This window comes from Oryctolagus cuniculus, chromosome 15, assembly GCF_051225735.1.
Source record: "Oryctolagus cuniculus isolate XC-2025 breed Fujian yellow rabbit chromosome 15, ASM5122573v1, whole genome shotgun sequence".
NCBI lineage: Eukaryota > Metazoa > Chordata > Mammalia > Lagomorpha > Leporidae > Oryctolagus > Oryctolagus cuniculus.
In genome coordinates, this window is record NC_142881.1 from 51,002,363 (window position 1) to 51,020,583 (window position 18,221).

At 45.7% G+C, this 18,221-nt stretch overlaps 2 long non-coding RNA genes across 6 annotated transcripts in view; one reads left to right on the top strand and one right to left on the bottom strand.

The window, feature by feature from the left end:
* LOC149121989 (uncharacterized) overlaps nucleotides 1-17,488 on the top strand; it is a 473,114-nt gene extending 455,626 nt beyond the window's left edge. Inside the window, exon 3 of the long non-coding RNA XR_016222199.1 lies at nucleotides 17,449-17,488. This is a non-coding gene — a long non-coding RNA (uncharacterized LOC149121989). The remainder of the gene's footprint in view (nucleotides 1-17,448) is intronic.
* Nucleotides 4,965-18,221, bottom strand: part of LOC103351361 (uncharacterized) — a 103,608-nt gene continuing 90,351 nt past the window's right edge. For 2 of the 5 annotated variants that reach the window (XR_016222194.1, XR_016222192.1), the window contains exons 2-11: nucleotides 17,952-18,006; nucleotides 16,716-16,818; nucleotides 11,635-11,774; nucleotides 9,710-10,002; nucleotides 9,440-9,491; nucleotides 9,054-9,287; nucleotides 8,829-8,911; nucleotides 8,570-8,653; nucleotides 7,108-7,244; nucleotides 4,965-5,426 (exon numbers count right to left, since the gene is read on the bottom strand). This is a non-coding gene — a long non-coding RNA (uncharacterized LOC103351361). The remainder of the gene's footprint in view (nucleotides 5,427-7,107; nucleotides 7,245-8,569; nucleotides 8,654-8,828; nucleotides 8,912-9,053; nucleotides 9,288-9,439; nucleotides 9,492-9,709; nucleotides 10,003-11,634; nucleotides 11,775-16,715; nucleotides 16,819-17,951; nucleotides 18,007-18,221) is intronic. The other 3 variants (XR_016222193.1, XR_016222195.1, XR_016222196.1) reach the window with 3 other exon arrangements.

The following is an 18,221-nucleotide window of genomic DNA, read 5'->3' on the forward strand; positions in this document are numbered from 1 at the left end:
AGTTTTTAGAGATCAAGTTTACCTTAATATGTTTGCCACCACTGTGGATACTCCAAAAATACAGTAATATTTGCAAGTTAGTGCCAAATGTAGACCTCCCAAAAGACACTCGATGATGACTTAGATGACTGTCGTCCCTTGGTTGAAGTCCTGGTGTATATTGTTAAATTAGTTCAGAATTTATTCTGGTTTATGTGAATTTAAGTGTTAAAGTGCACTTGACCCTGTTTTGATACTAAACTGGTGTGTTTTCAATATAATTCCAGTCAAAACAGGAGGCCAAGTTCTCCTTCAGTACTGTTCCAGGTAAGTCTGCTTTTTTTTCCCTTGCCTCCAATAGATTTTTGGATAACTTCAGATGATGTGGCCAAGAGTAGAAGAGGTTGAACTTTGTAGTTTGACAAGCATGCATTTAGTTGTGTTCTTCAGACTTTGGGAAATATCTTCTGGCCTTGGAATCCTTATGTAGCAAGTGGGGATAATATGCACTCCAAGCATGATTGAAAGGACGGAGAAAGGGGCTGTGTGTTAGTTCATCTGTGCAGTGCATGCACGTGCTGAGTAGAGAACCAACTGCACCTGTTATTCCTAACTAGGTTTTCTTGTCGCCCCATGGGCATTTCTTTGTCCATCTCAGATCTTCATTGTATGCATCTGCCTTCTCCTTTGGAAGAGGGAAGCCCATTTCCTATGCCAGAATATTCATCAGGAGCAGACAGACCTGTAAAGTCCAGTCTCCGTGTCTTGCCTTAAGATGGATACGGCTGAGGTCAAGATGCTGTCCTCAAGGTAAGGGCAGAAGCATCACCCTCTGTGTAGGTATCAGTACTGTATTAGATTGCTTTTTATTTGAAGTCTTTTTAAGTCTTTGATTCATTGGAGTATTGGTAAGTGCATTGATTTGAGTGCTAATTCTGTCGTATATGAGTTTATTGTGTCTGATTGTCATATTTCCAGGAGGTTCTCGGTACTTACAGAGGATCACCTTTAGTGCTATCCCCTGATAATTCATTGATCGATTTATCTCACTTTTACTCCTTTCTCCCACTGCCACCCTGGATTTAACACTAATTCCCGTGGCGTATGTCTAACGTGCTTTTCTTTTTCTCTTGGAAAGAGCCACTTGCTGCCTGTCTTCGTGCTAAGTTTAGTTGTTTTCCACCTTAAAAACTGAACAGAGTTAAATACTATTTGACTTTTCCTCCAAAGTGGCCAGGACACTTCAAAAACACTTCATCAAGGGCTTTCACATTTTTGCTCCTTTTGAAAATACTTTGACTCATTGTGAAAGGAGGCAAGTCGGGCTTGACGTTCCCTTTCTTGGGTGTTCGGCTATGAATGTGTTTTGGAACAGATTTTGGGAACTGGAGTCTGAATCTGACTTTGGAGGCAGAATTTCAGTGTGGGAACCAGAACCTTCAGGAAAACATTACAGTAACTGAAATGTCTCAGCTTCATAATAGAATGTTTGGATGAGCTACAAGAGGAAAAAGAGCAGCTCAGTAACTGGGTGTGTGTGGCCCTTTTTTATTATAAAGGACAGAGAAAACAAATGACTCTGAAATCACTGTCTTTAGTGCTTCTTAATCCCTAAAGGAGACTGTGGGAATTAAACTTTAAAAGACTTCAGCAAAACATCTAGAAAACAATTTATGTTCAAACAAAATCTTTACCCAAGCATAATTGATTCTTTGTCCAAATTTCTCAGGCAATTTGGTTTAAAGTCACCACGGATGAAGTTTTCCAGCTTAACAAGTTGGGTGATGTGGATGGGTGACATTCCCTTACCTTGTAACTGACATCAGTAACGCCAAATGAAGTTGCTCTGTGTAGATTTTTCCTGTGGATTGAATCATGTCCTCAGTGAAAAGTTATGCCACCTTCTGTTTCACAAATATGAGTTTGATTCCTAAATGAGGTGGGAAACTTCCACCCTGCTACTTTCTTTATAGCTTTTACTTAAAATCTTCTAAAAGCAGACATAACTACCTTACATATTTCCATTAGAAGAGTGTGAGGATGGCTTTCGGGAAACAGCTTTGCCTGCCATGTAATAAATTTTAAATCAGGCACTGCAATGTAATTTTTAAAGGACTGAGTTTTTAAGAAATATCAGATCACAGAGTTGAGCTGGAGTTTGTTACAAAAATGATGAAGATGGTACTTCTCTCCTGTGTATCCATATAATGCGAATACAAACTTTTGGAATATGCATGTAATAGGAAGTATAAACAGGAAAATGAATCCATCACTGTCCAGTCACACTACTTTGAAAGCAATGATAAAGGAGAAGCCAGTTAACCTTTTAAAAAATTTGCTTTTAGATTATTTTTGCGCAATTTTATGTCCTGTTCATAGGTGGATACTTCAGATAGTTTATGGGAAAATGGAAATAAGAGATGTTTATTTTTTGTAAAAGAATTTTGCAATCTATGCATAGTGATTTCATAATATGCATTTCTATGAACTTGTGGAGACCCCTTTTGAAAGAGTCTGTTTCTGCTCAGTTGGCTAACAGTTAAATGCAGGTGATGTAAATACAGATGGTCATTATACCAGCATTTCTCAAGTTGTGATAAAATGGAATTAAAAGATAACTTTATGTGCAGAAAATTTTGTAATCCAGTTCTTTCATCATGTGCATTTCCCATGAACTGCTGAAGGCCCTTCATAGAGTGAAGCTGCTACTGTAAATTTGCTATGAAAGTCTCTAAATACTTGATTCTGACTTGCTGTACACAGACCCAGAGCAAACACAACTCTGGTTTACACCCGTCCACAGAGCAGTCTCAAGAGGAGTACAGAGTTAGATTTTCACAGTAGAAAAATCTAAAGAATGTATTCAAAAATTTATCCATGGAACAGTCCAACGTCTTCTGCATGTTTGATCAGCTACACCACCACACAGATTCCTTGGTTATGCTTTTAAGTATCCTTTATTTATTTGACAGAAAGAGACAGAAAGGTAGGTCTTTCTTCTGTCAGTTCACCCGCAATGGCCGCTGCGGCCGGCGCGCTGCCCCGATCCGAAGCCAGGAACCAGGTGCCTCCTCCTGGTCTTCCATGTGGGTGCAGGGCCCAAGCACTTGGGCCATCCTCCACTGTACTCCCGGGCCACAGCAGAGGGCTGGCCTGGAAGAGGGGCAACCGGGACAGAATCCGGCGCCCCAACCGGGACTAGAACCCGGTGTGCCGGTGCCGCTAGGCGGAGGATTAGCCTAGTGAGCCGCGGCGCCGGCCCGAAAATATTTCCTTTGATATCCTCCTCAAGACGGCGGTTTGGAGGGTTCCGAGGCAGAGCGCGTGTGTGACGGTGCAGCATTTTGGAGCCAGGCCCGTTGTCATTTTCACCCTTGCAAGGCTGATCCGGACCACTTTGTTCCAAGGCCTTCCTTCCCGCAGGTGTTAGTGCTTTACCTCTGTAGGATGCTCATGGAAACTGATTTCAACGTTGTTCTGACACACAGCAATCATCCCAGTACCCACAGCAGGCAGTGATAGAGATATATTTTCAGCAGCAGAAAGAGAAAAGAAATCCCAAACAACTGTCACTCCGGCCTACAGCCTAGACAAACAAGTTGACAGCTGCGTGAAGATGATGTCCAAACCAATGCGCCTGCTGGAATTGAACCGGGCAACCGAGTGAGTGACAGTAACAAACCAAGTACAAGTTGCTTGGGGATGATGAGGGCCAACTGTTTATACAGAAGGGAAGGGAACCAAGGGAAACAATACAAGGGGTGAAAGGGAGCTGGAGGGAGCACGCTCCAGCAAGGCCTGGAGCCCACAGCACGGGAGAGTGGAATCCCTGGGTTTGTGTCTGTGACCTTTCACATGGTCTGCGTGCAATGCCTCAGCCAAAAAGGGACTCCTGCCCTGCGGAGGCTCCAGGCAGTGGCTTCCTTTCCAGAGGCTGCCCAGGCCTTCTAGGAGCTCTCCCTCTTAGTTGAGGAAGCGGGAGGAGATGGGGGAATCTCGCTTGCGAGAGGCACCATGGCTGGATCCTGGATTTAAATCTCCCTTTGTAAACAACCTGCAGCTACATGTGCAAGTGTATTTTGAAGTATTCATGGAATGAGAAATATTGTGGTACAAAAAAATTTTGAAATCCTCTCTAGCGTCTTCATAAAAGGAATTTTCCATGAGCTTTTTGAAGATCACTTGTTTGCAATTTCCAAGATTTTTTGTACCAAAATGGACTTCTCCTGCTATTTCTCCATGGACTTTCTGAGGTATTCTGGTATGTAGTACTGCTTGCTTGTGTGGCCTGTGCACACAGAGCTCCTGCACCAGCTTGGAGGGACTTGTCTGGTAACAGAGTATGTGCAGACCTGCATTTGAGTTACGGTGGTTAACTCCCATTTTTGCTCTTGGTCTTTTGACTTGATGATGATGCTTTTGCCAGTGCTGTTTTTAATGCTTTTTAACAAATGTTATGGCAACAGTGGCCCCAGCTCTACCCTGCATGATTGAAAACCAATTCTAGGGAAAGGTTCAGGGAATCTGTATTTTTCTGAAAACTTTCTAGATGGTTCTATCACCTCAGATTGAGAGACCAGTTTTTGGAAGCACTGGACAGGACTATTGATGTTGAATACTGATTATTTTTATGATAGGTGTGATGTGTGTTTGGGGGAGTGTGCTTTCATGGTTCACTCCCCAAATCCCTGCCAGAGTCAGACACTCCAACTGGGTCTCCCCCATGGAAGGCAGGGACCCAAGCACTTGAGCCAGCATCTGCCCCCCAGCATGCATCTCAGCAGGGAGCCACTATTGGAAGCAGAGGGAGGACTCGATCCCAGGTGTTCTGATATGGGATAGAGACATCTCACTTTGCAGCTTTATCTGCTCCAGAACCATTTAATATTAATTTCCAATGTAACATTTTCCTACGATTCTGTATTTGAATCTAACCCCATATCCTTTAAATACCATGTAGTCTTGAGGCAAGGAATGAATCACAGTTTGCTCATGTGGCAAATTTATTCTATAAACTGCAACCCCAAAGGGGCAAATAAGAGGTCTGGCTGGGGCAGTTCTGAAGAAAACATAACATGTAGCACCTCTTAACTTCATATTGGCCCCAATTCCGTAAAGACTGGTAGGAAGGAGTGAAGAATGGGATGGGATTTCCAGATGTTCATGGTAAATTCACATTGTAGAATGGAATTAAAAGAAATGTTTCCAAGCCCCCTCATGGCTTACCAGGATAGGTGTGGGGGACATTGTATTTACATAGTTAGGATTTTGTTCTTTAAACTTTGAAGTTGAAGTCCATGCCCCTCCCCTTCCTTTTGTGTGCTGAAGTTGAAGCTTCCGGGTCCTGCTGAGTTGCTGTGCCTTAGCCATATTCTTCCACCAACACTGTTCTTCTGGTGAAGCGGTGATGATCCTTTTGAGATTCATTAGGAAGTGGGCTCTGGGTGCTACAGAGTAAGACAGTTCCTGCTGTCATTTAGGACTCTGCTGAAAACAGTTCTCTTCCTGGACTGTCATGGTATCTGAAGCCAATCATAAAATCTGTCCCCTTGGGCTAAGACAGGTATGGTCCCTAATATGCGTAAACAGGAAGCAGACATGGGAACCTGTAGTCCTCCCTCCCTTGCTGGTCTCCTGCTCCTGGGTAGGGTCAGCTGCATGGGCAGGCAACCAATGCTGCTGTACCAGGCACCAGAGTCTCAGGTTTAGTATAATGCCCTGCTTTTGCCTTCTAGAATTTTTTTTAACATTTATTTGAAAGGCAGAGTTACAGAGAGAAGGGGAGGGAGGGAGGGAGGGAGATCTTCCATCCACTTGTTTACTCCTGAAATGGCTGCAGTGGCTGTAGCTGGGATGATCGAAGCCAGGAGCATCTTCTGGGTCTCCCAGGAGGGTACAGGGTCCCAGTCACTTGGACCATCTCCTGCTGCATTAACAGCTCGATAAGAGAAGCACCAGGGATTCAAACCATAGGATACCAGCACTGCAGGCAGTGGTGTAACCTATCGTGCCCAATGCTAGCCACAAAATTTTTATTGTGCAAAAGGACTCAGCATTTTCATTTTGCTGGAGTGCCTGTAAATTCTCTAGCCAATGCTACCTGTAATATGGATCCAGCTTCCTAAAAATAATCAAACCTTCTTTCCACTTTTGTGGCTGCCATGTTAAACTATGGGTCAAGATGCATGGAGGGGCTGGCGCTGCTGCGTATCAGGTAAAACTGCTGCCTTGCAGTGCCAGCATCCCATAGAGGTGCCGGTTCAAGTCCTGACTGCTCCACTTCCCCTCCAGCTCTCTGCTATGGCCTGGAAAGCAGTACAAGATGGCCCAAGTCCTGGGGCCCCCACACCCATGTGGGAATCCCAGAAGAAGCTCCTGACTCCTGGATTTGGATTGGCCCAGCTCCACCTGTTGTGGCCATCTGGGGAGTGAACCAGTGGATGGAAGACCTCTTTCTCTGTGTAACTCCAACCTTCAAGTAAATCAATATTTAAAAAAAAAAAAGATGCATGAAGGGAGCAATTTGCATTGGGGGATTAGACAAAGGTCTAATGATAGGGAAGAATGATAGAGAGAATAATTCCTGTCCTTTGGCTGGTGCTCCTTCCTAGAAAGACAAATCCAGTGCCCACAGACTAGGCACAGTCAGCCTGTAATTCCATCCTTGAAAGTTTTGGGAAGTGGCTTGAGGAAGCCAGAATCACCCATGCTCTCACTCTGAGGTGGAGCTTTCTTCCTGCCATGCAGAGCTGGGAAAGATCTGAGCTTCCTGCTGGGGCTGGGCCCTGGTAAAAGCATGTGAAGGAAATGGCTGACTTGGGGCCATGAGGTCTGGCCATTAATTCCAACAGAGGCCTTTGTCAGCATCGTGCTCTTTGCTGAGACACCCAGAGGTCTACACTTCCTTCTCTTTGGATCAGCTGCCTCTTTGTGGCATTTAAGCTTTTACTACTTGCCCCCACTCTTTCTCACATCCCAGTTAAATGGGATCTCCAGAGTAAAATGAGAGTTGTTCAGGGAGAAGAGAGAGATGGGACTAGGGGAGAAGGCCAGTGGTTTCCTTTTCCTAGAACACTGAGTTATAAGGAGGTAGTGTTTTGTTGATCAGGTTAAGATTAAAACTCTCACCCAGAATGGCTTCCTGTGTCCACAGTACTGCTGTTACCCCTCGTTTTGCCGTGAGTTGTGTCAGAGAGGAGAGCAGTCCGAGGGACTGGCCAGCACATGTAGGCAGGACACTGGGAGGGGTAATGCCAAGATAAATCCTGAAAGTTGAGAAGATCAGAAGTCACTCCCAGGATGACGTTGTGTTTTGGTGTTCACCAAGGGCTGCGGGTGTCACAGTACAGGTGACTTGGAGGGGAGATTCCGGCTCTGCTGGGACACACTCTCCTCACCAGCACGTGCAAATGGGCTGCCTGGGTCGCGGAGGCGTTCCATGCACTGTGCTAAATGCTTCATATGGATCTTCTAACTTACTTCTCACAGTACAGTAAGAGAAAGTGTATTGGTCAACCCTCCTCTGGATGCAAATGGCAGAAACTCACCTTAACGTGTGTTTACATTTGCAAAGGTGGGAGGGAACATTTGCTCCTAGGACGGAAAACACCAGGAGATGCTTCCGGCTAGATCCCTGCATTCTTAAAAATCTTTGCTTCACCTTTCTCTTGGCTTTCTTACCAATTGGCTCTACCCAAGCCAACTCTGAGCAGCTCCAAGCTTACAGCAAATGAAAAGGTGTTTGTCATAGTATTTTGTGAGTGACTTATGCCAAATGACATGCTCATCCTTGACCATGTTTTCGATTCGACAGGCTTGAATTTCATGCCTACCCATGAAGCCTGGTGGTGAGTTGAGCTCAGGGAGCCACATGGGTGAAGGGAAGAGGGGTGGGGAAAAGGAAAAAGAAGTCCCTTTAAAGGGAAGCATTCCTGTCATCTCCTCCTGTAGAGGGTAAAACTGGTGCAGAGACAGGTTACCTAATTGGCTTAAGGTCAAGTGGGCTGAGGCGTAGACCCCTGCTCTCACTCCGAGGTGGAGCTTTCTTACTGCCTGCAGAGCTGGGAAAGAACTGAGGCAAAGTAGGCAAATTGGGTGGTCCTGAATTGCCTACTTGTGCTCAGAGGGGGACTTCAGTCAGAATGTTGGGGTGTCTCTCTGCACATACTGGAGGCCAGACAGTGAAATTCCATAGAGGCCACCCATTTCCCGCACAGCAGAGACGTGTAGGGAGCATGCAGAGCTGAGCGTGCACATCTGAGAAAGGGCTGTGCCTGCTGCATGCTGGGTGGAGACAACACGCAGGACGCATCACAAAGGGAGCAGAGCTGGAAAGGTCATCTCCTGCCCCTTTAGCTCTATTGGAGGACGCACAGGTTCTGATTTGATTGCTGTAGAACCTCATGAAGCCTTCATCTGGAAACCAATGGAAGGGCTGTACTTCCTCCACGGACTGATGATTATCAGTCAAGAAAACGTTGTAATTAACACAGGCAGGGGACAGAGGAAGGCGTGACCCAGACAAAAGACCTCCTTTGTCTCTTTAGTTGCAATTTCCATTCCCATCTTTTGTTCCAGGTGGGGAACATACCTGGTCTCGCCTGAATTCCTCCCGTGGAGTTGCTGTGCCAGTGTTTGATTGCAAATATTCTGCTGTGTGCCTCTTGGTGATTTCCTGCAATGTACTAAGTACTATTAGATTTAGCCCACTTACCTGCTCTTCATTACTTTGTGCAAATTATTTGGCTCCTGACACTCTACCTCCTTGTCTGTAAAATGTAGTTAACAAATATCCACCTCCTAGGGTTATCCTGAAGATTAAGTAAAATAGTATGGGTTAGGCGTCTCACCCAGAGCCTTTGAATTAGGATATGCTCCATAAATGTTCACTTCTTCCTCCATGCCCTGGATCAGTGCTGTCTCTAGGGCGACACTTCAAAAAGTGTTGGAAAAAAAAAAACAATTACTAAAGTTATTTGCATAGAAATGTCATCTTTCATAATCTTACGCCATGCTTCTTCTGCAGTGAATTTTCTACTTGAGGTGGTTAGTGATACCCGCCAGCCAGCACTCACCAGGAGCACACTAGTAGTTGACAACTTGTTGATTACCCCTTGCAGGGCAGGATCATGCATGCCAGGGGGCACAGTGGCGGCGTCTCAGTGAACAGCTATTAGAAAGGACTTGCAGGATTTAGGCTGGAGCGTGGCGATGTGGAGCAAACGCCGAGGAGGGGAAGTTATGTTCTGCACCAGATGCTTCGGTGAGGCAAGAGCAATTCTATGGTTTGATTGTTTCAAGTATCTTATCTGGAAGAGAGGAGTGGAAGACAAAGCTGTAATATAACATGGAGACGGGAAACAGTCACTCATGTTAGCCAGGAGAGGGGGATGTTGGGAATTGTGTGGTTTGGTTCTTAGCATTTTGTCTGTGTTCAGACTCGGTTATGGAATGAACTTACTTTTGTTCTGATCCATTGCAGTCTCAAGGTGACCTTGTCTGCTGTTGATGTCCTGCAAAAGTAAGTTCAAATGGAGAACACGAAGGTCTGGCTGTAAGTGCAGGCCAGCTCCCAGAAGTGAGGGGCTGGCCACCTCTTTCTCATTGCAATTTTGGTTTTGATTTTGTTACTTTTATTTAACATGCACACACAGAACACTGATTATTTAGTGTAGTCCAGGATTTGGGCTAAGAGCTTCAAAGGTGTAACATGCACAGACATTAAACTTACTATTCCTCATGGTATTCTGAAGAGGATAGTACTTTTGTTCACTCCATTTTACAGATGAGGATCCAAGAGAAGAAGTAACTGGCCCAGAGTCCCAGTTCATGTGCGACAATGTTGGGATTCGGCTCCAGGCACTCTGGCTTCCTAGGGCTGCAAAGCTGTGCTCAGCAACCTCCCTCCACTGTGCTACCCCTCTCCACCTGCTTGCCCTAGTACAGTGCCTGGAGGAGGAGGAGAATTTTATGGGCTATTTCCACAGCCACTTGGCCACTGGGACTAAGTCTTCAGGTGCAATCCTGAAAGAGCCACGGAGGAAACATTAATCACAAAGCATACTTAGCGTTCTTATCCATATAATGGGTATGCTGATTTGATTGAGTATTCTCATTCCCAAATTAATCCTGGATTCTCCACATTAATTTATTCAAAAAACATTCTTGAGTACCTGTGGTATGCACATGTTGTGTGTATGTAACTCATTCATTGCAGGCATCCTCTGTGTAGCCTCCCCAATGCTGAAGGGTCTACACCTCTGTGCCTGTTTATATCAAAGCACATGGTAGCAACTCTTCCTCTGTTTATTGAAAAGGAGATGGCAAGTCTGGGAGTATTTCAGGTAACAGCTTTTCACCTGACATTTTGCTTGTGTGGCCAACACCTGAGCGAACAGAATGAGGTGTTCACATCCCAGACAGCTCCACGATTACGTAGGTTGCTCACCCAGACAACCAAAGTGGAAGGTGGGTGAAGTGGGGGAATGGTTGGTCCAGTACTCACTGCTGTTCTCATGGTGGAAAGAGGCATTACGTGTTAAACATGGCCAAACTGGGGAAGCAGTGAATTTTTTTTTTAAGATTTCTTTTTTTCAGTGCATCCTGCAAATGAATGATAATTGTGACTCCTCAGTATCTACTCCCACCAGAATTTTTTTTTTTTTTTTTTGAGCATTTCTGGAAAATGCAGACAAGGCCCCAAAGGAAGTGGGAAATGCATAGAGAAATTGGGGAAATAAGTTCAAAACTGGTAGAGACAGGGGCAATTTATTTTAGGGGTCAAATATCAGTTAACAAAAGGCTCACCTTCCTTCCAGGAGCCCATTTAATAGTAAGAAGGGAGTTCTTCCTTATATCCCACTCACATTGCCCATACTCTAGCTATTGAATATCTACGCATGCTTAATCATTGGAGAGCTTATCTATGGAAAAGGCTATAGCACAAATCCTTAAGCTCCAAGAAGTTCTGCATTCTGCTTTCCCTTGGCCTTCTGGGATCTTCCAGATCTACTCTGACAGGTTGCCCACCCCGACGCATTTGTCCCAACAAATTAGTTTTGCTTTCAAGTCAAATAAGGTCATTTGGGAAAGAGAAGGGGTCAGGAATCCTGCTTAAGAGTGAACAGCAAAAACTGCTTTTCATTTTCAAAGTGGCTGTTTGTATTTTGTCCCGAAATAAGGACTTATTTGAAAGCAATGAGAAGCAAGGCATCAGCTGTTTTCCTTTCTAGAAGGTATTTTCAATTTGATTTTTAAAAACCTTTGCATATATCAGGTAATCAGCTGCTCTATCTCTATGAGACATCATCCACAGAGAACTGATGGTCATCCTGAAGTTAAATAATGCTGGCTAAGCCTCTGCCTGCAGCGCTGGCACCCCAGGTTCTAGTCCCGGTCAGGGCGCTGGATTCTGTCCCGGTTGCCCCTCTTCCAGGCCAGCTCTCTGCTGTGGCCCAGGATGGCAGTGGAGGATGGCTCAAGTGCTGGGCCCTGCACCCACATGGGAGACCAGGAGGAAGCACCTGGCTTCAGATCAGCAAAGCACTGGCCTTGGAGGCCTTTGGGGGTGAACCAATGGAAGGAAGACCTTTCTCTGTGTCTAACTCTGCCTGTCAAAAAAAAAAAAATTAAGTAATGCATATGTGAAGTACTTACTATGGATTGTCATATGGTTAATGTTTGAGTTGATTATTTTCACAGGTATCTTCCATCAATTTCTTTTCTCATACCTTGGCTTTTACTGATGGGGACAAGATGATACCAGATGATTAAATCTTCAACATGCAGTCAGGATCCTGCAGTAAAGAAATTCAAGTTAGGTTTGGTGTCCAGCAGTGCCATTTTTGCTTTCTCCACTGCAGGGTATACTTTGCTCACAGCACAGTGAGTCTTTGTTCATGCTGTGCTTTCTGTAACCAACCATGGCAGGCCAAATGGTGTCTTATTAGTTACTGATCCTGGTAAGCTACCCCTGGGCCCTCTGGGCTACAGTGTTGTGAGGTCCACCTAGGACAGGAGTTGACAGAGCCTCAGGGACCTCACATTGGGCAGACACTAAAGATGTCCCAAACGACACATTTTACAGAGAACTGTGTGGATTCAGGCCCATTTGGGGCCCAGTTCTGAAGGCAGGTACCAGAGATGTCAGATTGTCACTCAGTGGCTCTGGCGGAGCTGTCCTGACATTGAGTGATGACCCTGAGCAGAGCTCCCAGGTGCCTTCTCTAGGACAGGGTGGATTTAACTGAAGATTACAACATGGAAGCCCCCACAGTACACGGGGTGTGTGGAACAGCCTTGTTTGGGGGGTGACTATGCTCATTTATGCTCCCCCAACAGTAAATTAGGGGGCTTCCAGGGGAAAGATGAAGGATGAAGCAAGAAGACACTTTAATAATATATTGGGGACTACAGTGAGGTTGATGTAGCAGTACAGATGAGGGAGCAGGGATAAATCGCTAGTGCTCCAACTGGCTGTTGTGTTTCCTTAGTGTAGTTTCCCTGGGAAAACATAAAAGGAAAAATTCTATTAACCTTTCTTTGTTATTGCGTTCACCGGCAAAGGGGAATGAAGATAAAAGGAAAGTGAGTCACGGAAGACAAAATTCCGGTAGTGCATTTCCAACATAACCATAGTCTGCACCCAGCTGACCGAAGGGACTTTAATGAAGTCTTCTCAGAACTCTCGTGACTCCCTGCCTCTCTGAACCATTCGAGTTGCACCTCACCCTGTATCCAGCTGGTCAAGTTTACTCTCTCCCATGCCTCAGTTCCCCAAGGACTGAGGGTTGCATGGATTGCAGGTGACGCCTTTTGCATCTCACACCCCATGGGCAATAAGCATTCTCCAGTCAGATGGTGTGCAGGTTGGGCATGAGGCAGGGCACTGGCACACCCTACTCAAGAGAGACGGAGATGAGGACAAGCAGGCACAGCAGCACTGCAGGAAAGGTGGTGGCAGCAGCGACCTGGCTCCTTGCCTCTAGGACACTGCAGTCTATTCTAAAGGCTGCTCAAGTCACAAAGCACGGCAAGAGCACAGCCCAGGATGGTCTATTTGCCATGGGCTCTTGAGATTCAGGAGTGCACTAAAATGAAGATTGCCTTGTACCAAGAAGCTGAAGTTTAGGAAGAATGATCCAATAACTAACTCCAGGCAACAACAGGGCTCCTTGAGAAAAACACCCACGTACAAAGGAAGTTTAACAGTGATCATAGGGGTTGAGCATAAGGCCACAGGTGGCCTTGCCTAGTGGTAACTCTGAGAGCTGTTTGTCACAGATAAGAATGAGAGGAAATGGCCGGCCCCATGGCTCACTTGGCTAATCCTCCACATGGGAGACCAGAAGGAAGCACCTGACTCCTGGCTTCAGATCAGTGCAGTGCGCCGGCCGTAGTGGCCATTTGGGAGGTGAACCAACGGAAAAGGAAGACCTTTCTCTCGTCTCTCTCTCACCAACTCTGCCTGTCAAAAAAAAAAAAAAATGAGAGGAAATGGACAAACTTGAAGCCTAAAAATTTACTTTAGTAGAGCCTGTGTAATGGGTTGAGTTCCTGGGTCCATTTTATAAGCTGCTTTTTACCTCCCGTAGATGTGAGGATGTGTATTACAAATATCATGCAGGGCAGTGTCCATATTCCTTCCCAGTTCTGCTTGATAGCATTGTCATGTGAAGAAAACTTGGGATAAGAAGCAAAGCGTGGCCGGCGCTGCAGTTCAATAGGCTAATCCTCCACCTTGCAGCGCCAGCACACCAGATTCTAGTCCCGGTCAGGGTGCCAGATTCTTTCCCGGTTGCCCCTTTTCCAGGCCAGCTCTCTGCTGTGACCAGGGAGTGCAGTGGAGGATGGCCCAAGTGCTTGGGCACTGCACCCCATGGGAGACCAGGAGAAGTATCTGGCTTCCGGATCAGCGCAGTGCGCCAGCCGTGGCGGCCATTGGAGGGTGAACCAATGGCAAAGGAAGACCTTTCTCTGTCTCTCTCTCTCACTATCCACTCTGCCTGTCAAAAAAAAAAAAAAAAAAAAAAAAAGGCAAAGTGCAAGGCTGGTCCTGTGGAATGGGTAAAACTGCCACCTACACTGCCAGCCTCTCCTCTGGATGCCGGTTCAATCCTAGCTGCTCTACTTCCCATCCGGCTCTCTGCTATGGCCTGAGAAAGCAGATGATGGGCCAAGTCCTTGGGCCTGTGTAGTTGTGTGGGAGACCAGGAAGAAGCTTCAGCCATTGCAGCTATCCGGGGAGTAAACCAGTGGATGGAAGACCTTTCTCGCTCTTTCCCTTTCAAATAAGTAAATAGATCTTTTTTAAAAAAAGCAAGGGAAATAACTTTTTTTTTTATTAGCTGAGCACTTGCTTAATACCAGCCTTGAAGAGGGCTGCTCTGATTAAATTGAGTTTAGGGACGTAGTTAGACCAAGAAGTAAAAGAAGGTATGTTATTCCCTCCTGCTGGAGATGGCTGAGTTGATGGAGCAAAGCCTAATGGATTCCTAGATTTCAGGCCATGGGACTCACCACATAGAAACAGTAAGTAGGAAAAGGAAATATATAGAGGGCACACTTGGCAGGTTCTAGTCATGACTCAAGACTAAAGACTGGATTATCTTCTGAAAAGCTCAGTAGCTTCCCCCTAGTTGAAGTAGATTCAACAGCTACTGTAGCCTCTGCTGATTAGATTTGTGAATTTTCCTCTTGTGGCGAAGGTTTATAGGGAAGGAATGTCTGATGACACATCCCCCCCATATGAGACTATCTCTGAAATAAGGAGGTAACAGACAAAGTTGTCCCTGGTACAACACCCCTCACGCCTCATTACCAGAGCTTCTAAGACCCTCTGTAATCCATTTCCAGCCTCATCTCCCAAGACCCATGACACATACCTTTTGCCCAGCCTAAGTAAACAGCTGGGCTTCCCTTGAGCACATTCTACATGTCCCTGTTCCCACAGCAAGGAATGCCCTCCCTGACCCTCTCCAGCTACAGAAATGCTTCTCATCTCCAGGCTCAATGCAAGTGGCAACCCCACCCTGTCCCTTCTTCATTGCCAGGTCTAAGTGTGTCATTCCACCTTAGAATTTCCATAGCCTGGTGCTGTTCTCCGAAGTTGGTTGAGTACGTCCTTCTTTGTAGTACAGTTGTTGAGGATAGACCCAAGCCGCCATTCTGGGTGCCTAGGTTGGTGTCTTAATGGAATGCTATGAATTCAAAAATTTGCCAATACAAGTGAATTTAAGGGTCCTTTTTGAAAAATCAAGAGATGGCTTCAGTGAAACCGAAGTGGCTGACATTTCTTTTTTCTCCTGCTTGCTGCTCTTAATACCCAGTCACTTCATAGCCAGTCCTGGTGGTGACTGAGCTAAGACAAGATGTGCAAGAAGGACAGATAGGACATCCAATGAATACTCTCTTTTTCCTAAATGTAGATTCTGTTCTTCAGCTGGGCAAAAAGCATGCTGTGTGGCAGTGCAGTGGCATTTCACAACCTGACACTTCTGCTGTTGGGTCTGATTTGTATGTCAGAGACAAAAAGATGGTGGCACTAAGAATACCAAGTGCCGTAAGTGCACTTCCGTGGGAGCACCGGGGGACTGTTTGTCAGTTGATGCTCACTGGACTATGCTGAGACTCAGTGTGCTAAAGGACAGTCTGAGCAGTTGAGGACTTCCACTGGCCTGAGAAGAGGTTGGGACTCCCAAGAAGAACATCTCCCTTCCCTTTACAGTTCTAATTTCTAACAATTAGCTCTGAGCTTAATTTCTCCATCTATGAAATGGTTCCAAGATACCACATGAGATGTCTCCCAGAAAGCCCAAAACATGTGAAAAACACTCCTCTTCCAACTCATGTCCCTAGAAACCCTGGCCTTTAATTCTATAAGAGTAGCAGACCACACAGGACAACCCAATTTGTATCCATGAATTCTAGAATCCCTTCCTCCACAGATATTGAGAATGAAGGAATGAATCAGAAACCTTCCGAGAGTGAGTAGAACTTGGCCTCGTCCCAGCCAAGTCTACTTTAAGCACATGACCTTGTATAACCTGTTTTGCCATCACTCCACATCTTTCTTCATCTATCAAACTGAAATAACAGCCAGCGCCGCAGCTCACTAGGCTAATCCTCTGCCTGCGGCGCAGGTACCCCAGGTTCTAGTCCCGATTAGGGCACCGGATTCTGTCCCAGTTGCTCCTCTTCCAGTCCAGCTCTCTGCTGTGGCCCGAGAGGGCAGTGAAGGATGGCCCAAGTGCTTGGGCCCTGCACCCACCATGGGAGACCAGGAGGAAGCACCTGGCTCCTGGCTTTGGATCGGCACAGCACGCTGGCCATAGCAGCCATTTGGGGGGTGAACCAGTGGAAAAGGAAGACCTTTCTCTCTCTCTCTCTCTCTCTCTCTCTCTCTCTCTCTCTCTCTCTCTCTCTCACTCACTAACTCTGCCTTTCTAAAAAAAAAAAAAAACTGAGAAAACAACAGAACTCAACTCAAGGGATTGTTGTAAGGGTTCTATCACACAAGGTACGCAAAACTCTTAACAGTATTTGGCACACAGGAGGCCCTTAAAAATTGTCAGCAGTGGCGAGTTCATGATTTGAGTTCCACACAGTAACAGAACTCAAAGTGTCCATGAATCATAAAAGCTTAAAAAATTTAAAACTCTAGTATCCTGAATACTACCCCTTTCTTGGATTTGGCACTTTGGGTGTTCTAAACATATCTACACTTGGGTGGCACTTACTGCTGCTTTGTTCCACATTTCCAGGTTTCAGAGTCAAGCCTCCAGGTTCTGCTGTTGGTAGTAATTCTAAATTGACATGACTGGTTCACAGCACCTTCCCATCCTGGGAAAGGAAGGGGAGAGAAGAGGTGTGAGGAAGCCCATGTAAGATATGTTGGTTTTCAGTTTTGTGCTAACCCAAAGTCACTTTCTTTGGTATTTAAGAGTCATAGACTGCCAGGAATGATATAAATTGACCCAAGATGGAGACAGAGAGCTGGAGAGAGACAGAAGGGGTGGGAGTTGGGGGGGGCATAGAGAGAATGATATTGAGTGGATCCCTTGCTGAAGACTACTCCTTAGTGCTAGGATGGAGACTCAAACCTAATTTGCTAACTTACTACAATGCCCTCTGCATTGTGGAACCTGTCACTGAACCTGAGTATGGTAAGTAATGTAGATTGAGCAGGGAGAGCTTGGTGATCTTAGCTATATATACACATCCAGACAAATGGAATAGCATTCAGCACTAAAAGGAAATAAGACATGAAAATACATGGAGTAACCTTAAATGCATATTACTAAGTTTAAGAAGCAATCTGAAAAGGCTAGATATTCTGTAATTTGAACTATATGACCTTCTGAAGAAGCTAAGACTGATTTTTGTTAAAAAATATCAGTAAGGCCACCACCTGCAATGCCAGCATCCCATTTGGTGCCAGTCCAAGTCCCAGCTCCTGCACTTCCGATCCAGCTCTCTGCTGTGGCCTGGGAAAGCAGTGGAAGATGGCCCATGTCCTTGAGCCCCTGCACCAAATGGTGCTGGCCAAACTGGATCTACATAGGCAGAAGAATGAAACTAGATCTGTATCTCTCACCATACATGAAAGTCTTCTCAGAGTGGTGAAAGACTTAACTCTAAGACTGAAAACTGCGAAATGACAGGGTGTCGTGGAGAGGTGCCAGGCACAAACTGAAGGAACTGTCCTCACAGTGCATTCCATGTGAACGCCCAACAGCACCTCTTTGGTTTCCAGTAACTGAATGTGTCGGCAGAGATAGGGGAGAGTGTTCCGAAAACTGCAAAGCTGTAGTGACATTAATACTAGCAGGACTAGGACTGTGTTAGCCAGCTCAGCTCTAGCACTGCTTCCCTGGAAGGCATGGGCAGCTGTGCAGGAGGAAAAACATCACCGCAAGACTTCTGCAGCTGCACCACAGGGACAGGAGTAGGAAGAGAAAGACGGCATGACCTACCTGCATGTGGATTCATTTGAGACAGCACCAGGACACTAAAGCAACAGCATGAGGCCTGGAGGGGAATACAGTCCCTCGTTACTCAAGTGGCAGTCGGATGGTATGAAATGACAGTTATTACACAAAGCAAGGCTCCAGTGAAGTCCCCTGAGAAGAGAGTCTAGGTCAGTATTTCTCAGATTCAGCACCATTGATTGACACTCGGGGCCAGATGGGGATCCATTAGGAGGGACTGTCCCCATGCATTCTAGGATTTTAACAGCATCCTTG